The sequence below is a fragment of the Cyanistes caeruleus genome, chromosome 12 (genome assembly GCF_971803275.1).
Source record: "Cyanistes caeruleus chromosome 12, bCyaCae1.hap1.1, whole genome shotgun sequence".
Classification (NCBI taxonomy): Eukaryota; Metazoa; Chordata; class Aves; order Passeriformes; family Paridae; genus Cyanistes; species Cyanistes caeruleus.
The window spans coordinates 6,481,646-6,494,609 of record NC_141712.1 but is presented as its reverse complement, the minus strand read 5'-3'; the positions used below and the strand labels follow the sequence as shown (position 1 = coordinate 6,494,609).

The window sequence follows — 12,964 nt, the reverse complement described above, 5'->3', positions numbered from 1 at the left end:
CTAACCACGGCTCATGCCAAACCTGAATTTATGTTCATTTTTTAAAATAGAGTATTTCATTTATGACTATAAAGAGGTTTAAAAACAAGAATGAAATGGAAGTCTGATATGGCACATGTAGGAAAAGCCTGCAATTATTCTGTCTAGCAATAGTTTTTCCAAACACACTTTGACGTAGCAAATTAGCTCAAAACTCAAATCAGAAACATCCACGTCAATTAAGAAAAAACTCTTTAGCTCTAATACTTCATTCTTGGTTTTCTTACTCTGTCAGAACTGGTCAGGACCTCTTGGTATGGAGGCTATGGAAAACATCTTGATTTTGCACCAACATTATTTTTTCAGATAAATCCAGAGATTGTTTTTACCTTGTTTGCATTGAACCAATATCTTGGAATGCTGACAAACAATGGGGCTGCCACAGCTGACAGTGCCAACCTTGCAGTGAGATAAAATGTGGTTGCACTGACTTGGGCTCATTAAATATTTCCATGGTTCTTTTAATCATTAGTATTGCTATCATAAATATTCAGATGTTGACAATGTATTTTTTACAATAAACACTATTCAACTGTAGATTGGCTGAATTCCAATTAGAGTGCTTCTATTTTGCCTCCCAAATTTCCCCTGAAGAATATGATACTCCTCTCTGTTTTATCCTTTGCTTGAGAGTCATTTTATCCACTGTTTTATACCGGGTTTATGATTTACTACCAACAGGTTTGCATTTCCATGGTCTTATTTGTCAGAGATTAATTTAAAACACAAAGCCTCTGAACTCTGGAAAACTTCTGCAGAGTCACAATGCACATGAAACGTGAACCAGCAGTTCACAGGCACCCTTGGGTTCCAGAAAAGACATCTCCACTTAATATTTACAAGCCACATTCCTTGCCACATTTGATGGAAAGCATTAGGAATAATGGTCAGGTACTTTACAAATTGTTTTGATTTGCCATGAGGTGAGGGGGGGTTTGATCAAAAAAGAAATGCAGTTTAATTTCAACTGAAATTGTGAAATTGCTTCCATTTGGATGTTTAAGCAAAAGAATGAAAGTAAACAAAGCAATTTCACATTTGTGGTTAAAAATAGTTGTAAAACACTCAAAATATTTTTCAGGGTCTTTATTCAGCCAAGATCAGGAAGTAAATTATATGTACTGCTCTAGTCATAAGCACTATACTTGACTAAAAAATTGACAATACCTTGATTTTTCCATCATTCCTGGTTAGCTAGGAGTTCTACCCATACTAATGCAAGATGAGCTGACCTCAGCTCTTCTCATCTTCCATATTTCTGAACTGAAAAATAGAAGTGTACCTTGTGTGAAATGAACTCTTCAGTGGCTACAAAACCCCAGCTACTGCAAAAAGCTGCAGTGTTTCAATTTGTTGCAGGTATTTGAGGAAAAGATGCAATGGACAAAGTCACAAAGTGATCCTCTGTTTGGCTTCCCTGCCCAGGCTCCAGCTGGCAGGGAAGCTTTGCCTTCATAGAGATGTGAAGACTTCAATTTCAGATTCCATCTAAAACTTAACCTTATTTAGACCAAAACCTGCCATTCCTACACACAAGAAGCTCATTTAGCTGGTGATTATACCTTGATTAAACCAACCATGTTTCCCTAAAAATTCTTGATACTTCAGCTGCAAATAGGGACAATACACACTGAGCAGCCAATACACTTGAAGATTTTCAACTCTGAATGTCACTAAAAGCAAAATAAAGTTTAAAAGACCAGTGAACTGCTGCTAGTTTTCTGCCAATACTTGTCTGACACTCACTCTTGGTGAAGCTGCTGCTTTCAGCAGCCCAGGGCATTTAGAAACAGAAAGGAAGGACAGGCTGAGGTTCTCCACAAAGAGTCAGAAGTATCAGAGCATTGGAAAAAATATGACTGCAGCTTCCTTTGTATGCTTAAACACTACAGGTTTCTTTACAGATTGTTTCTGAGCATAAAATCCTATGCTTATGGAAAATTCCAATAAATGACAAATGTGCAATAAAATTACAGTTCATAGGAACAAGACAGGGATTGCAACAATTGTCACATTTCCAGGCATATGAAGAACAGCAGTATCACAAAGTGATTTGTACAGTGGTTTCATCTCAGGGCTAAGTATTTTAAATGGAAAAATTCACTGCAAAATAATTTAGCTGTAACCAGAATTACAAATTTGAGGATTGTAACTCATAAAATTAGATTGTGAATCATCTCACTTCCCTTACAAACTGCCTAGCACACTAAGGCCATCACTTTCTATACATTAATATCTAAATAGGAGAGGTAAATGCCACATTGGTCTGATAGTTTTACATTCATGTCTGCCAGTGAAATATTGAGGTCCCTTCTGTGTGTGTGTATTACTGGTATTTCTGACATAACCAAATATGAACAAAAGCAGAATATAAACTATACTGGAGATACTGTTTTCCCATTGAAGAAACATGCTTTAGGTTTTAGCAATTTTCTCTTTTCATGGCAACAATTTGGGGATACAAAAAGAAGCCCAGGTTGTGAGGTTGTTCTTAGAGTGATCACTTCTAAAGGTGTTCAAACAAAAGTGTATCTGGAAAATTACGGATTTTCAAAGAGCTGAAATGTCACTAACCTGACTTAAGAAAAAAAATAACTTGAGTTTCATGCATTTAATTCCTTGGTAATGGAGAACTGTTACACATGTTGTCTATTTTAGCAATCAGTGGGAAAAAAATTCTGGACTTAGGAAGTAAAATTCTGAAACCTGAATTCCAGGTTTGATGACAGAATCAGAAAAAGATAAATGCAAAAATATCAGACAGCCTATAATTTGAGAATTTGGGCATGTGGGGTCCTCCTAGATACTCAGAAATAAAAAAAAAAAAAAAAAAAAAAAATTGCAGAAGAAACATCCACCCAGAATCACATATATTTCAGATTATGAAATTGTCCCATTTTAAACCAGTACAAGATTGTTAAGCAGTTTAGACCACAGGAAAGTTCTACCTGCTGTATGTAGGACAGTGGCACAACCCTCTCAATATGAATGCAAGAGATGACTCCAGCCAGTTCAGCTTTCTGACTCAGCTTCCTCCCTTTATAAACGGGCATTTCACACATTTCCTCCAAATAACATTTCTTTGCCTTTCCCAAACTCGCTGGGGCTGATCAGGGAATGGTGCAATATTCACCATGATGGGAGAGGAGTCTGCACTGGAAGAAGCTCTTTGTGCTACAAAAATACAAAAACCTAAGACCAACATAAGGAAGTCATTTCCCAGCTCCAAGGCTGAGCTTGTCTTTGAAGTGTAAAATCCTACATTCATCATCATCCTTCCTGTAAGAACTTCAACAGCTCATTTGTATATTTTTGGCATTAGATATCATGTACAGTCTTGAGGGGATATTTTAAATTTTTTTTGGTTTGTTTAGCATCAACTTTATTTTAAGCTATCTTTATTTGACATTAAATATTAAATGGAAATGGGAAGGGTTCATCTGGGCAGTGTTATAACTTTGGCTCTTCCACAAACAGTAGAATTGTCAAATTCCCCCAAATAACTTTGGCAATCAACCACATCCATTAGGGTTCTTAGGGCTGCTTATTTTGTGAGGTTGGGGAGGAGGTCTGGGAGAGCTGAATCTATAAAAACATTTTCCAGGTCCATTAAGCACCTACATTCTCCATGTCCTTTATTTTTAGAATACAACAAGGGACTAAGAGGAAATAATATCCATATCAGAAATAAATATCCGCTGATAAACATTCACACATTTCCAAATGTTTTCTTATTCTGTTTCTTTAGAAAAAAAATAGCCATTTCATAAAGGTGTTACAAACCAGCTAACCACTTTTTTTAATTGAAAAATTATTATGGTAGGTAAATTACTTAGGAATCTTTCATTTGACTAAGCTGTGGACTGGATTTTCACTAGTACCAGCAATATGGGCCCTCTGCCTCGGATTTTAATTTTAAATTATTTTTCATTTAAAATTCTCTTCCAAAAAGTGCACTTCTGCATTAAACTAGCAAGAAAAGCATTTCAGATTTCCAGCTCTGATATATCAAGGAAAGAAAATGTTGACAAGAAAGTTTTTGAAACATGGAAAAGGCACCTATATCAATCCATCAAGGAGACTCAAAAGTATAAAAGTTGCTATGGGTACTGTTCAGAATACTGAGACAAAAGGGAAAGCCAAGCCTCAAAATTCAAGACAAGGGGGGTCTTGCAAACTACACAATTATCCACCAAGCAATCCATGTCCTAGAGAGTAAAATGATGCAAAACATTATAAATATCCAACTGAGCCCAGGTAAGAAGAGGTTCCGGGAAAACGCTTTGGAGAAAGGTTCTGTCAGAGAACATTTCCCTGCTCAGCTTTATGCCCCCTTTACAAAGTAGGACTAGGATTTAGATACATAAGTATAGAAATCTCCAGATTACATTGTCTCACACCTCATTTTATTGACTTAAAAACCTTTTCATTTTCATAATTAAGAGCTGTTTTCTAAACATCCCATGGAATTAGCTTCTTTTGCCTCAAGAAACAATACAAATAAATCAACAAGTAAGCTATGTCCACCCTTAAGACCTTCTACTACTCATTCATTTTAATCAAATTTCCCATATTCTTTGACTTTCTATCCTTCATTGCCTTGAGCTATGCATTGCAGCTACTGATGACATACAAATGTTAATTTTGTTCAAATTCAAACACAATAGAGAAGAGCCCATTTTAAAGACTACTTTGCAAACATCACACTTAAAAGAACTGAATTAAACAGACTACAGAGAGGAAAAAAATAAATTCATTCAAGTGGATCCCTATGTTAGCTCTGTCAAATGATTTTCAGGCTCTTCAAATCTAAGACAATGATTTCTTTCCTTCAAACTTTAACAGCTGCATATTCTATTAAAACGTACATAGAAAGAACTCCTTTAAAAATAAACCAATTGTGAGGCATCCAAAGAACCAATGATAGCAAACTTCATCCATAGTAATTAAGGGTAATCCCCGTGACAGCAGACACACAGCAGCTGTGCAGCAGTTAATGATGCTTTTTGTTCTTCTTTTGTCATTTTTAATATTTATTTTATTCAATTTCCTTCCATGCTTTTAAAAGAAAAAAAAGTTAAGAGTGTAAATTAAAAGTGTAAATAGCTATTTGGTTGGAGAGAAGTAGCAAGAAGTACTGCACTTATGTTCTGCCTCAGTGCTAAGATAAACTGTGTTCCACACTGAGTTTGCAATAAAAAGCTCAGGTTTTACTTTCTCTTAGATATGTGACCACTAATACTTTGCAGTCACTAATCCAAATACGGTATCATTGTGGTCATCATTTAACCAGAGATCTCCTGCTGGGTCTTGCTGCTTATGTCAGATTTGCAGCTACATAAAAACTACTGGAAATCATACAGCAAGAACTTAAAAGAACATAAACAATTTGGTAACTGCAGCAAGGCAGTTGCTTCTAAACAAGGTCTCCTCTACTTCACGCCTCAGGATCATTACATTAATTCATAAAGCAAACAAGGTGTAATGAGACCCTTCCATCTGAGATGAAACAAAGTTCCCCCACATCTCATCTCACAGACTGCCATCGCTTAATCTGATCAAATAAAATCCTGTATTAAAAAAGCTTAAATTCAAATTCCTTGGATCATTCAACATCACCTCTGTGGAATGCTTCTAACACTCACCACAGGCAAGTCTGTTATTCTGAGAAGCCTCTCATCACTTCATATTTTCTACACTGCTAATTTAACTTATTTACTTTACAACTGATTTAATAAACTTTGTTTCTTTTTCTTCTGTACTCTTCTTCTTTCTGGAAACCTTTTCTTTTTCTGACAATGTGGTTTACAGAGAACATACCTGTTCTTCCAAAATACACATACAAGCCCCCCAAGTGTGTTTCTAACTATTAAGAGGGTTCTGCCAGAGAATAAATTTTGCCAAAGTGCACATTACTTCAATATTTGTGCATTCTTGATGCCTCAAGGCACAAAAATCTTCAGCCTTTTCTTTTCAAATAGCAAAGCAGCAGCAACTTCCACCAGCGACCGGTAAAGTGAATCTATTGTGGTTTGCTGTCAATCCACCTTTTTCAAGCAGGTAAAACAAAGATCAAGTCCCCATATTAATTCATTTCAAACCCACTCACTAACATTGTCACTGGGCATCAAGGTATTATCAAGAGGAAAACCTTTCTTGTAAGTCACAATGGTACTGTACATTTATTATAACTAGGAATGTGCTCATCATAAATTAAGTATCAGTAATCATGACTTTCTTTTTAATTGGTTTTGACTAATGCCGGTTTCCAAGGCATTCTCCATGCACCTCCAATGGATGACTGCATTGTTGGATACACAAGAAGAAAAATCAGAACTATGGTTGCAAGGGGGAGGGAAAAATTACATGAATATTTAGAACTTGATCTTGAAACACTGGACCTGTTTCATATGGCTTACACAGCCTATCTTTTAACCCTGAACATGTTAAGTATCAGTTCTTTCTCTGGAGACTTGAAGATCTAGGGTTAACAGCCTTCTGTTTTAAAAATTCATTGAGGTACAAACAAATGGTATTGCTTCCAATGCATATGCATTGCAACAAGCCAAGGGAAAAAAAACCCACGTTACCCCCTACAGGATACTTGGCAATTAACTCCAGCTATGTCAGCAATTTTTTGAAAAATTTCCTAAACATGAGGAAATCTCATCTTCACCGTATGAAAGACAAAGCTACTGCAGTGACTCTTCCATGCATTACAATGTGTGTGTCTTACTTCTTAACCAAGCCGCTAATCACGCAAATTATTGCAACTAATTACATCTGAAGGTCTAATTAATTCTTTCAGTACCACATCATTTAGTACGCATTCACAACACAGCACCTGTTTTGAAAATCCTTGCAGTTAATTTGTTTATAAACAAACACTATTTGCATAAAATGTTTAATGAATGGTTTAACAGTTAGTACAATACTCCAGCTTTGTCTTAGTAGATTTGAGGTCATCGAAGGCCACAATAAATTAATTTTAAACTATACAAATTAATTTAAATAGTATGTGTGAATTTCTCATTAATAAAGAAAACATTTCTAACATGTTAATTAATATCTCTGTAACAGGCCAATTACTGTCTGTACAAGTGCATCTTACAGTCAAACCCAAAAGATTTTATAGGGTTCTACTTTAGTGGAGTAAAATATTCCAACTCACACGTACATGGGACACATGTACAAGTCACAGTGGTATTCAGAACTCACTTTCAGAAGTCAGATAACTCTCTTTTATGCAATTCATTAGCATATTTCAATATTTTTATCGAGTACTTTAAAAACCATTTGGTCACAGTGATATTCAAAAGTTACTTTCAAAAGTCAGATAACTTTTATTTTATGCAAGAAATTAACATGTTTCACTATTTCTATTAAGTATTTTAGAAAACATAGACAACTGATAGCATGTGTGTCACTTCTGTATGGAAGACAGAAGTAAAATCAACTGATTTAACTGCGCTTTCTCTTTATAGTCCCTTTATGCTTGATAATGTTCTTTTCTTGCTTTATAAATAAATAATAATATTTTATGTCATTACATGTTCCCTAATAATGAGCATTCTGATTAGAGGATTAAAGCTTGTGTGCAATGTTCTGACTGAGAAATGTTATAATTCTCCATATACAATCATGTGTCAACCTCCTTCATGTAGAAACTAAAGGAGAACATTATTTCTTACTATCAAACATATTCTTTGTGTGAACTATCATTGAAATATGTTTATAGTCCCAAAGTTTGTTTCTGATTTGCAAGCATTTTCACATTTGATAAGCACCTACTGTAAATTTACATTCACTCATGAACTATTCTTATGATAGGAACCTAAGAATTGTAAAATATATTTATATCCTTACCCTTGTGTAGTGTTGCCCCTTAATGCATGTTTTGATGAATTCACATCATTGTACTTCACAGCACTAGGTACAGGAGTATCTGTTTCAATAGGGTAAATAAGGAACAAGGGAACTAAAACCAGTGCTCATTTGCTTTTGAATGTGAAATTTACTGTAACTGTAATCACACACCCACCTCAGCCAGACAGTCAACAACAAAATCACTCAGGGAGACCAACAGCCTGCATTTGCTTCCAAAAACACTCTTAAGTATGCATAATCTAATCTTTTTACAGCACAGTTTGCTGTTTCAAAACTAAGGATTTGCCAACAAGTTTCAAAAGGAAAAAAACTGGAATCCTGAGCAAGGACATCACACTGTGAGAAACATCTCTGTTGTCCATATGACAATCTGAAAACATAAAGATTTATACTGGGTTACTGACCTCACACTGCTTACTTAAGAATAATTCTAATTCATTTCAACAGTAGGAGTTTTTTGTTTTTCAACAGATACTTTCACTTTTCTTACTCTTTAAAAAGTTTCCTAACCTGCAGCTATTACATGTAGAGTTCTAAAAACATGACTAAGAGACAGGATTTATTCCAGTTCCTAAGAAATACAGGTGGCAGTTTCCAGGCAATACAGAGGAAACCAGCACAATACAAAACACTCATTGTGTTGACACCAGCATCAACTATTCCTCACAGACCAAACCATCTTAGCCAGATCAGAATTTTAAGTGATGCAGACCAGTGATGTCAAAGGAGCAAGAATTAGTTATACCATGGAGAACGTGGCCTATCTGATTAATGTTCTGCTAAGTGCTCCTCAATCCTATCCATTCTCTCCTCGTGTCTCAGATTGTACCACATATAGCTTGATTCAATTTAGCATGAGTTATTATTAAGACTTATCAAACATGCCAAGTGAAAGAACAGTTTTGATATGTACTGTACTTTGCTATTACACATTTCTTTCCCTTTACAGTACACAAGTTATGATTCATAGAAGCATTTAAAGTCTTTTCATGAAAACAGATTATAAATATTTTTTTAAAAAAAATTCATAAAGTTTTTAACATCATTTCCCTCATATGCAAAATGTCTTGTATTTCCAGTCTCTCTCCTGTAGACATGGCCTGTTTTGATAACACCTGTATAGCAATGAATTAAATTGACATTCTCTTTATCCGTTCCCATAACTCTGAATCTGCATAAGACAGGGAGAAAACCAGCAATACACACACAACTATTTTCAAAATACTGAAGGGAGATAATCTTGCTGGTTTAAATGAAGAGCTGAAGGAGGTTATTGTTTGCTGATGAAGACAAACATATTTGTCTACACAGCTTGGTTATGTTCTGTTGTGCTGTTGTAAGAGTTAAAGAACCTTGAAGATTTGATATAAACAAGAGAGAATTTAAAAGTCAAAGATAAGTTACTCAGGCAGCTGCTGAAGGAAACAAGGCCACAGCTAAACTACAAACAGGGTTAGTGCTGTGTCTAACTTAATAAGTTATTTGAAATATCCCATGCACTGATGTTCAAACTATTCCAAACCAACTTCCCACCTTTTTCTCTTCTCCCCAAACAATGGTTACAGTGTACTCCTGAGATTGCTCTCCAAACTTAAGAATCACTGGTATTTCACAAATAAAGGAGATCACCATGTGAAAAATTATCTTTTAAAATGGAGTTTAATTTGCATATAAGGAACAGGAGATTTATGATGAGCAACACAGCACAGTACTGCATCTGCCTAGTATCAGTCGTAATTTAGATTGTTTGTGACCGATCTTAAATTCTAAAGCATGGAGAAGATGAAGTGCTCTGTTGCTGGGTTATTGTCAGGAGTCTAAGACTTACCAGAGATTTATTAGTAATCTTATCACAAACATGTCTCAAGTTTTTGCTTTTAATATGTGCCAAGCTCCTCTGAGGAATTTTCCTCACTGCAATTATATTTCTCAATGCATGCATTCTGAAGCTTAGTTGATTTCCTTCCCAAAATAAAGCGACCTATCATTACACTGCAGTAGCTCTGCTACATTTTTCCTCTGCTACTTAATAATCAATGTATTCATCATTAAAATCTGAGCCCTGAAGCAATGGTTTTTAGCATATTCTAATGACTAGCGACTTGCAAATTACATTGACCTTTCATGTACATTCTGTAAGCACCTTGTTCTAATGTGTACTGTATTTATAGTTTGCCAATACAAACTAGCCAAAGATTGGATAATTACTGTAATCTATTAGCTCGATTGCTTTCCCTGCTCATTTGTAGCAGGTGCCATGTAGACCATTTTCAAAAGCTGGCCTATCTTTCATCTCCTGCAAGCCCAGAAAGTAAGAAATGCTTCATCTGCACAATATATACACTTAGTAATATATGAAGAACACCCCATCTCAACTCAAGAATATTTCAGGAATAAAGAATCTTCTTTACTATTAATGTCATAATGCTGTTTGTGACTGACACAAAACACAGCTCACTGAGTGTAAACTTTGCTTGAAAAATGTCAGGCCAAGTTCCATTTTCTATCCCTTACCCTGACTTCCAAATAACATTTAATAGGAACTGCTTACTTCTTTTCTTAGAAAGAGAATATGATGCTTTTCTTAAAGTACAGAATTTTTTTTTTCTGAAGCTATAAGCAAATATTTCAAAAACAACTTTAAATGCTTTTTATAAAGGCACACAGCTGCAACTTAAGAAACACTACATGGAAGTATTAAGTCTCTGTTCTGTTGACAGTCTATTTCAAGACAGTTATGGATAGATAACATTACAGACACTGGTAATTAAAACAACACTAATTTTGTCTCAGTGGCTGCGCTTTGTTGTTTGAAATCATCTATCATGGCCTTCATGCTTCACACAATGAGAAGACATTTGTCTCGTCACATTCTGCGTGGTCAACACTTTTGTTAATATCCCAGCATACCTGGGCACTGCTGCACTCTTAAAGAGGGAGTGGGGCTTTTCCCCCCCACAAAAAAAAGACCCTACTAAATAAACTGCTTTGAATGCTTAGTTTGACAAATTCATTACTTTAGGTTACTATTTTTCAGAAATTACATTAATGCCTTTTCTTTAAAGTGGTTTAAAGTATTACCTCTCTTCCTCACCCATTAACTGAGACAGCATCAGTTTAGCACAAAAAACTCTATGCAGGAAAAAAAGAGAGTTATACTGAATTATCAACATATATTCAGGGGAAAAAAAGATATGCTTGAAATGCCTGGCCCCATATACTTCTGATTATTTTGTATGCATTAGTTTAATTGATTTATAGACACTAAATTTTTCTTCCAAGTAGTTCTTAAACATCATTTATTTAAGTATTAAGAGAATTACAGCACACAGATGCTTTATATTTTGACCATAAAAAAAAAAAAAGGCAGAGAAGACTCATAACTCATTAGGGAGGATGAAGGAATCAGACATTATTTTGAGATTAAACTTGAACACGGTAACAAAGTAAACCAAAGCAGTTAAGAGAAATTTCAAAGGGTTGTTACTGAATGACACGAGACAAGCAGGCAAGATCATTTAACATGAAACTGAATTCAGCAAGGCCACAAAACAAAGAATTGTTGTGTTGCAGGAGAGGCCTGATGTTACAGAATTGGAAATGCAAAAAGGAGCCCCATCCTGCAAAGTCCTGCATGGATTAACCAGCGCACAGCTCTGGTTCTGCCTCAGCTCTCAGCGCAGCCCTGAGGAAAGCTGCCATCACTGCCTAGCTGCAGAAAAACCCAGCAGAAACTGATTATTCTAAAAGTTAATCATAGATAAACTCAGTGGTTTTTACCTTTTGAAGGCTTCCCTTTGATTAAGAGGAGCTCCACAGTGGCCCAGATGGTTTAAAAGTCGAGGTGAAATCACAGGAGCCTGGCTGTTCTAGCTGCTCTCTCCAGGAGGGTGTGAAAAGTAGAGACACAGACAGGTAATCCTCAACTTTACACAGAAAGGAACCCTACTCCTATACTGGAAAGGTGTTAATAATATATACTAGTTAATAATATATATCAGATAATAAAAAATGTAATTTTCTCATAGCTTTATGTATATAAGAGTTTTGGGGTTTTTTAAATCACTAATTTACAATTTATAACCTTTACAAGCAAACCTAAAACAGGAAAAGTTTGGTAACTCTTCCATCTGCAACAAAATTTAAATGTTCACAGCCTAAAACTTTTTAAATTCCTGTCAAAAAGTTACAGGAGCATTGCCTGAATACAGAAACTATACAAGCACTTGGAAAGACAAAACAACAAATAAGACAGAAAGAATTAGCAAAATAAAGATTGATATTCACAGCCTATTGTCAATCCCTCAAATTTAACAGAGCTTAACCATCCACCCACAGGGAAAGAGCAGGAACCCCTCAGGATTTAAGTTTCTACAGCTTTACAAAAATGTTTTGCTGGCAACAAGTGTTTTCCCAGGTTCCCAGACTGACAGAGGTGTCAGTCTGCAAGCTGCTCTGGGGGAAGGGCAGGTTGTTTCCTTGCACACCTGAAGGCAGGAGAAGCCCTGAACTTTGATGTCATAAGGTGCAATGGGTCAGCTCAGTATAACTTCACTGTTCTTTGCACTGGCAATTCTTCAAAAGGAGCAGCATTATATTTTTTTAATTGAATGTTACTGGGTTTTAATTGCAGTGTTTCTTTTATAGGAAGGCTGCAGAAAACCAGTGGCATGTGAAGTACTATAAACTAGGAAGTGTCCCACTAACTCAATAATATGAATTTTCTCCTTCATTCTAATTTTCAGATACCAGCAAAGCAACAGGAACAAGCTGTATCAACAATATGTCAAAGACACAAGTGAAAAAAATTGAAATTATTTAAAGCAAGCTTTATAGACCATGCATTCTTTCTTCATGTCCTTTTCTATACTCTCTAAAGATTGGTATTCAAAAGATAACTATCAATGGACACTTGCATGAGACAGAGCAAGCACAGAGTCCAGAGAAGGAAAAAGCCTATTTCCAATGACTATCCCTGCAATGAATGAAGCAGCACAATTCTTTTCACTTTCCATAACTCATTTGCATGAATTTACTT

General features: G+C 35.6%; 1 protein-coding gene across 13 annotated transcripts in view; it reads right to left on the bottom strand.

Moving 5' to 3' along the window:
* Nucleotides 1-12,394, bottom strand: part of LOC111934667 (uncharacterized) — a 113,545-nt gene extending 101,151 nt beyond the window's left edge. For 8 of the 13 annotated variants that reach the window (XR_015275539.1, XR_015275538.1, XR_015275542.1 and 5 more), the window contains exons 1-2: nucleotides 12,263-12,394; nucleotides 11,707-11,882 (exon numbers count right to left, since the gene is read on the bottom strand). The gene's annotated coding sequence lies outside the window, so the exon portion shown is untranslated. Of the gene's footprint in view, nucleotides 1-7,905; nucleotides 8,031-11,706 lie in introns of those variants that run through there. The other 5 variants (XR_002867368.2, XM_086848176.1, XR_015275543.1 and 2 more) reach the window with 4 other exon arrangements.
* Nucleotides 12,395-12,964: the final 570 nt, after the last annotated feature.